This window comes from Salmo salar, chromosome 03 (assembly GCF_965601325.2).
Source record: "Salmo salar chromosome 03, fSalSal1, whole genome shotgun sequence".
NCBI classification, from domain to species: Eukaryota; Metazoa; Chordata; class Actinopteri; order Salmoniformes; family Salmonidae; genus Salmo; species Salmo salar.
In genome coordinates, this window is record NC_138293.1 from 31,452,657 (window position 1) to 31,460,500 (window position 7,844).

The window sequence follows — 7,844 nt, forward strand, 5'->3', positions numbered from 1 at the left end:
ATTCTATTCTGTGCTAGTGAAACAGTCCTGTAACTTAGCATCCACTTCATCGGACCACTTCCGTATTGAACGCGTCACTGGTACTTCCTGTTAGAGTTTTTGCTTGTCAGAAGGAATCAGGAGGATAGAGTTATGGTCTGATTTTCCAAAGGGAAGGTGAGGGAGGGCCTTGTATGCATTTTTGTGTGTGGCATAAAGTTGATCTAGAGCTTTTTCACCTATTGTTGCATAACACAAATGCTGGTAAAAATGAGGTAAAACGGATTTCAGTTTACCCGCATTACAATCACCGGCCATGAGAAACGCCACCTCTGAATGTGCATTTTCTTGTTTGCTTATGGCCCTATACTGCTCGTTGAGTGTGGTTTTAGTGCCATCGTTTGTTGTGGTAAATAGACAGTTACGAAAAATATATCTTGGTTAATAGTATGGTATGCAGCTTATCATCAGGAATTCTAACTCAGGCAAACAAAAACGTGAGACTTCCTTAGCATTAGAGATTGTGCACCAGCTGTTGTTAACAAAGAGACACACCCCTCCTCCCTTTGTCTTACTCAAGTCTGCCGTCCGGTCTTGACGATGCATAGAATAACCAGTGAGATGTATATCCATGTCCTTGTTCAGTCACGTCTCTGAGCAACATAGGATGACAGTTTTTCAGGTCCCATTGATAGGATAGTCTTGAGCAGACTTCATCCAGTTTGTTCTCCAGTGATTGCACGTTCGCCAATAGAACTGAGGGCAATGGCATTCTATTTGCTCGCCGACGTAGTCTTATCAGGATGCCGGCTTGCCTGCCTCTCTTTTGCCACCGCTTGCCCTTTTAGTCCTGAGGAATAGTGCCTGGTCCAGAGTAAGCAGAACATCCAGAGCTGCCGACTCATTGAAGTATACATTTTCGTCCAAATTGAGGTTAGTGATTGCTCTTCTGATGTCCAGAAGCTGTTTTCAATCACAGGAAACTAAGGGGCCTAGCTCGAATCATGAAAAACAGCCCCAGACCATTATTCCCTCCTCCACCAAACTTTACAGTTGGCACTATGCATTTGGGCAGGTAGTGTTCTCCTGGCACCCTCCAAACTCAGATTCGTCCGTCGGACTGCCAGATGGTGAAGTGTGAGTCATCACTCCAGAGAACGGGTTTCCACTGCTCCAGAGTTCAATGGCGGCAAGCTTTACACCACACCAGCTTGGCATTGCGCATGGTGATCTTAGGCTTGCATTTCATGAAGCTCCCAACGAACAGTTCTTGTGCTGACGTTGCTTCCAGTGACAGTTTGAAACTCGGTAGTGAGTGTTGAATCCGAGGACAGACGATTTTTATGCACAACACGCTTCAGCCTACCACTTTGCGGCTGAGCCGTTGTTGCTCCTCTACGTTTCCTCTTCACATTACCAGCACTTACAGTTAACCGGTGCAGATCTAGCAGGGCAGAAATGTGACCAACTGACTTGTTGGAAAAATGGCATCCTATGATGGTGCCATGTTGAAAGCCACTGAGCTTTCCAGTAAGGCCATTCTACTGCCAATGTTTGTCTATGGAGATTGCATGGCTGTGTCCATGATTTTATACACCTGTCAGCAACGGGTGTGGCTGAAATAGCCGAATCCACTAATTTGAAGGGGTGCCCACATACTTTTGTACACATAGGATATAATTATTTTGGACATGTTATCCTTTATCACACTCCAGTATTTGTATCCAATGCATGTAGCTTACATTAGGATGAAGTAGCATAGGCCTTCTTATACTGTAGATTGAATCATATCACCTTTCAATATTAGTTATCAACGAATATAAAACCATGTTATCACGATCATCAGTGTAATTTATGTACGGGCATGAGAGTTGTATAAATTAATCACAATGTAAGGCTACTCATAGAAAAACCATTCAGCTCTTATGCAATATTAGCTTCACAGTAAAACCCAACTATTCTGGATATTAATCATTCTTAAACAGCCTGTAAAATATCTTATTTAGTCATTTCAAAAATGTTTATCCTGTATCATGCATGCAAGGCTTCTTGTCTATCCACATCGATGGAGCTGCAGACCAAGCAACATGCAAGAGGACCGTATACTGTAGGATAATTATTCTGGTCGGTGTCAACTTTATTCATGAACTGGCACTGGGTAGATCGATTCTGTTGCTTGTTAAATTGTTATTTATATCAGATATTTCAATTTTGGGATAGTTGTTCACTGAATTGCTAGCACTAGTTGATCATGCTGCTGCAGTGGCTACAATGTAAACAAATGTCTCCTGCTCGGTGGAATGCATTGTCATGTGATGCTGCCTTCGAATCCCGTCCCAAATGGCAATTACCTACTGTTAAAGTGCTGCCTATTAAGGTAATGTGCCTATGGAGGCAGGTAGGCAGCATGCAGCTGCCTTTGGATTGGGACACATCCATTAAGTGCAGAAAAAGTTAAGATATCAGAATTGGTCAGGAGTCCATTAGATGGCTGCTATCCACTGCAGGGCCATCTTCTGTTGCTAGTAGTGGTTCCAGTAGGAAATGGGGGCAATTCTGCTGTAGGCCTTGTGCTCTAAAAACCATAGCCGGAATCATCCAAATCGTTTTAAAACGGTGGAAAATTGCTTGGGATTAGGATTTGACCGACTGTTGTGGTTGGTAGACACTGCTTCTGAAAGCGGGGTATGTTAAACACATGTACAGTAATATCCTGTGTCGGTAAAAAAGCGCATTCTTCACACGCCATCTTTATTGAGTGGCTGGCTGCGGGACTACATTCCACCGGTAAGCCTCTAACAGCATACTTCCCATGCCCAACGCTCTCCTCCTGTGCTATGCAGACTATGTGCAGGTGCTTGAGAGACCCCCTTCCAAAAAAAACTCAGACCGGCTAAAGAGGAGGAAAATCAGCACTCTTTCTTCAGCATATGAAACAAGTGTTTGGCATTCCACTGCACTGTGCTCTGCTGTAGACTGTCTGTAAACTATTGGTGTGAGGCCACATCTTGTTCGTCATGTTTGTTATTCTCACGGTGTAAGTTCAGTTTGTGGATGTTGATCCACAACACTAGTACCTCATAGTCCAATTTGTGCAACAGGTCTATTTGGAAGTTCTGGAAGCTTGGGTAGAACCTGCCAGGTGTCAAAGCAAACACCTTCTTTTCAAGAAGCACACTTACCGTACTATATAGTTGATGTCCTCAGATCTACTTGAGATTGAGTGTTTTCCAGACTCTGGCTTCATCTCACAGTCTTTATCAAATCGCTGCATGAGGTCTGTCTGCTCTCCAATGGTCCTGCTGATTTTCTGTGCCATGTTAAACTGGAGATTGGCCCCTTGATATTGGATGAGGTCTTTTGTGGGGCGCACATGGTGTGTTCGTTGTTCAAGTCCAACGCTATGTTGTTTCCTGATCCACCCCCTGTATTCACTGTGCGGTTCCACCGGAGTCTAAGAGACACACTGAGGCTTTGTAGGGCTAGATCACTGCACTTTCAGACCCTCCAGGCTGTATTTTGTTCTCCCGGCTTGTCACGAATGTAGCATTTTTGAATTTCCACAGCCTGCAGGTTCTCTCTCCTTCACCCTCATGTATAGAATCTAGAAAGTTCCTTTCCAGGAGTGACACTTTCAGCAGGCCACTGTGATAACTGAAAAGTGCATCAACTGTGTTTTCAGTGTTTCTTTTAAAGCTGGCTTAAATTTTAGCTTGATTATCGACAATTGATATATTGTGTTCTTTTTGCTCGTGGTGACTCAGTTGTTTCTGACTTCGGAAGGCCGGATGGCTACAGCCAGGATAGTGACAGCTCAACGACTGTGGTTGTTTGCCCCGTGTTTGGCTTTTCTCCACTAGGCTGGCGGTGGACATCTCTGGTGTCATCGTTCATGACATAGGTGTCTACTATGGCAAACATCTGAGCATCAACTACTTCTGTTTTCTTTCGGTGGCAGATGTGACATTTTCTGGTGGACTATGTCTGTGTATTGTGTCCTGCACTGAAGCCGTGCCAAAGTAACGGAGTGTAGCTGTGATGATGGAGGCATCTGTTACATCTTTAATAAATTCTGAACATGGCCTGTAACTGTCTCCAACTGCACTTTAGATAACATTTATTCTGTTCACCATGTTCCTTAATTGGTAGAGTTCCCATATTCTCCATTGGATGTTGTCTTGTAGAACTCCCTGTATATAAGCTCAGTAAAGTTCATTGCATAGTGGAAGTCTGCAACAGCAGGCAGTAAGGGCATTTTTCAAATATCCAATTGCCACATCTGCATTTTGTCTTGTCAATTAATCAGCTGTAAATGTCATCTTCACAAGCGGGGTCTGAACAGTCTTACCATCGACTTCTATTGAAAAATATGGGACATAACATTCATTAAGTACTTTGATCGTCCCCATCATGTCTTTTGACTGTCATCCATCTTTATCCAGTAGCCCTAAAATAATGATATCAGATTTCCTTGCCATTATATCAGAGTGAGGTAAGTGCCGTTTAACAAATTGTGGTAAATGTCTCACAACGACACATCCCACAAGCTCTTTGAATTCGTTCCTGAGGTATTGTTTGTCTTCAGTGTTTGGCACAAATATGGACATAGGAAATTCAAGGACTGATCTGGAGACCTGTTGTGGGAGGTGATCTGCACCAACACGTCCTGTGACGCGACCATTATGATCCAGTGGTAGCTCTTTTTTATGTCTGGTGAAATTATGTGAGGTGTTATGCTTCTGTCAAATTTGTCAATTGTAAGTTGATATGGATTTCTCCATGCACAGGCCTATGAAAGGAGCCCAGCAGCAAGTTAATTCATTCAAATGTTGCTTATTCCCTCGAATGCCCAGTATCAGCCTAATCTAGCTGCATTTTACACCCAAAAAGGATAGTTCATGGTTTCGGAAGTTATGTAATTCATACCATTTGATCATTGTTCCATTGAGAGGGTCTCTCCTCGGATCCAGGTGATGGGTTGTCAGGAAGAGCTTCAATCTCTGCTAGCTGGACCTGTTCACTCTCAAACATGCCTTGTGGATTGTAAACAGTTACAGAGGTCATAACAAGTTATACTGTAGGCGATTACGTGGATGCAGCTACCATACACAGCCATATATTTAATATAACAGAAGTATTTAAAGTATTTACTTACAGTGTCATCCATGAACCAAAAATGTAACAAACTGTGTTTAGATTCCGTGTGCAGAAATGGAGGTAGCACAGTTCATTATCAGTTAATTGTCAGTTAATTTTCCACCCCTAGCAGAGCCTCAGCTAAACACCCTCCACAGGCCCTCCCGTTCCATAAAGTTCCCCTGTTGAAATGCATTTCTCCATATCAAGCACCACAAGAAACATACTGATGCTTAAGTGTCATTGTCAAAATGACTACATTGTTGCTAATCATAAAAAAAGGGCATTAAGATTTACATTTGTATGTCAAATCTGATTAGATTTCCATTCTTGTAAACATATTGGGCCTGTATTGCTTTATTACTGTTACAAGCGATTATTACCGTGTGCAAGCTTTATGAGTCAGGCAGGCCCTGCTAATCGGTTGTTGGGGTAGGTAGCAACCAATCAGAGCTGGGGGAGGATGTGGCCAGAGCTGTAGCCACCTAATATATTTTATAAAGGACAGCTACTGTGAGTTGCCATGTACTGTACAACACGAATCCAGGGGATGGGCTCTCAGCAAGAGCTTCAATCCCTGGTAGTTGGACCTGTTCACTCTCAAACATTGGATTATAGATACTGGCAGAGGTCATTACAGGTTCAAATATTAAATTAATACAGCAATACTGACGTTGTGGCTTAGCGGTAACGCACCTGTCATGACTTCCGCCGAAGTCGGCTCCTCTCCTTGTTTGGGCGGCGTTCGGCGGTCGACGTCACCGGCTTTCTAGCCATCGCCGCTCCATTTTTCATGTATCCATTTGTTTTGTCTTGTTCCCTGCACACCTGGTTTTCATTCCCCAATCAATCTACATGTATTTATTCCTCTGTTCCCCATCATGTCTTTGTGTAAGATTGTTTGTGTTACGTGTATTTTGTCTATTGGAAATTTTGTTACGCGCCAGACATTTGTCTATGTTCCGTGTTTTGGGCACGTTGTTTGTGCTTTTGCTATTTTACCGGAATAAAGTGTGCGCCTGTTCCCTTCACTCTGCTCTCCTGCACCTGACTTCGCCTACAGTACACATCCAGTGACAGCACTAGATATCAAGGCATGTGCGATTAGCGCTACCCAAGGACCTGTCACTCATTTCCTACTGTTTTGTTAATTGTCAAAAATCCCAATAAAAATAATCGTAAAAATAATAATAAAATGCAAACATATACATGATATCTACAAAAGTATGTGGACACCCCTTGAAATGACTGGATTCGGCTATTTCAGCCACACCCATTGCCAAGGGCGCAACTTGACACAACTGTGAGAAGCATTGGATCCAACATGGGCCAGCATCCCTGTGGAACGCTTTCGACACCTTGAAGAGTCCATGTCCAGACGAATTGAAGCTGTTCTGAGAGCAACTCAATATTAGGAAGGTGTTCTTAACGTTTTGTACACTCAGTGTACAGCCACGTATCATACTCTAGTTTGTTGTTAAAATGGTTGTATATAGAATGAACATAAACCATCAACACATTTCAATAGCTATATACATACCATTCGATCATCGTTGTGTTGTGTTGTCAGGACAAACTACATTCCCTGCAGTCTGGAGCTGGACACACTCCCTATCTCTCTTCCACTGGAGACCTTTCTCATCCCATGACTCGCCAATCTGTTTCAATTTTGTCATTGTACTCTTCCTGGACACACAGACACCGAGCCTGGATAGCTGGTCCAAAGTATCTAATTTTGGCCCTATCATGATTCATGACAAGTGCATTATGAAACATTGGTGCACACTTATATTTTGAACGTGCCCTTAAAAGGGTGGCACCTGCCATGGCCATTGTGCACTACTTAGCACAGTCTGAAGGCCTCTTCTTTGTTCCTGTAGCCACAGTCACACATTGCAAAAATTAAAGAAATCTTGGGATTTTGTCCACTTATTTCCAATTAATACACAATTGTACATGTGTGAAATAGGACAAAAACAAACACCCACCTGTCACGACTTCCTCCGAAGTCGGTCCCTCTCCTTGTTCGGGCGACGTTCGGCGGTCGACGTCTCCAGTCTTCCAGCCATCGCCAATCCACCTTTCATTTTCCATTTGTTTTGTCTTGTCTTCCCACACACCTGGTTTCAATTCCATCAATTACATGTTGTGTATTTAACCCTCTGTTCCCCCCATGTCCTTGTCCGGTATTGTTTATTGTAAGTGTTTGTGCACGTTATGTCTGGTGTGCGTCGGGTTTTGTACCCATTTATTGATTGTTCTGTTTTCCGGTGGTTTTTATTATTAAACTGCGCCGTTGGAAACACAGTTTTTGCTCTCCTGCATCTGACTTCTCTGCTGCCAGTACGCACCCCTTACACCACCAAATTATTAAGTTGGTCACCGATCAGGGTTTTAAAAAACATCAGCAATTTGGTAGCATATGCGCCAAAATATATTGCTGTGTTACTATGAAAAACAGGGGTTTGTTATAGGTTACAGCTTCCCCTGATTACCGTATTAACCCCTCGTGCCATGTGTCTCTCCTCAGGCCGGTGGTGGCTGGCCCACTCCAGGAGTCTGAGGTGCGGGAGGTTCCTCCGCCCCCTCTGGACATCGAAGGGGTCCCGGCGTACTCCGTTCACTCCATACTCCATACTATCCTAGATAATAATTGTTGTAATAATAAGGCTTCACTGTACCGTTGTTTCCAAGTGGCCTAAAGAAACTAACAACCTGGTAACTTTACT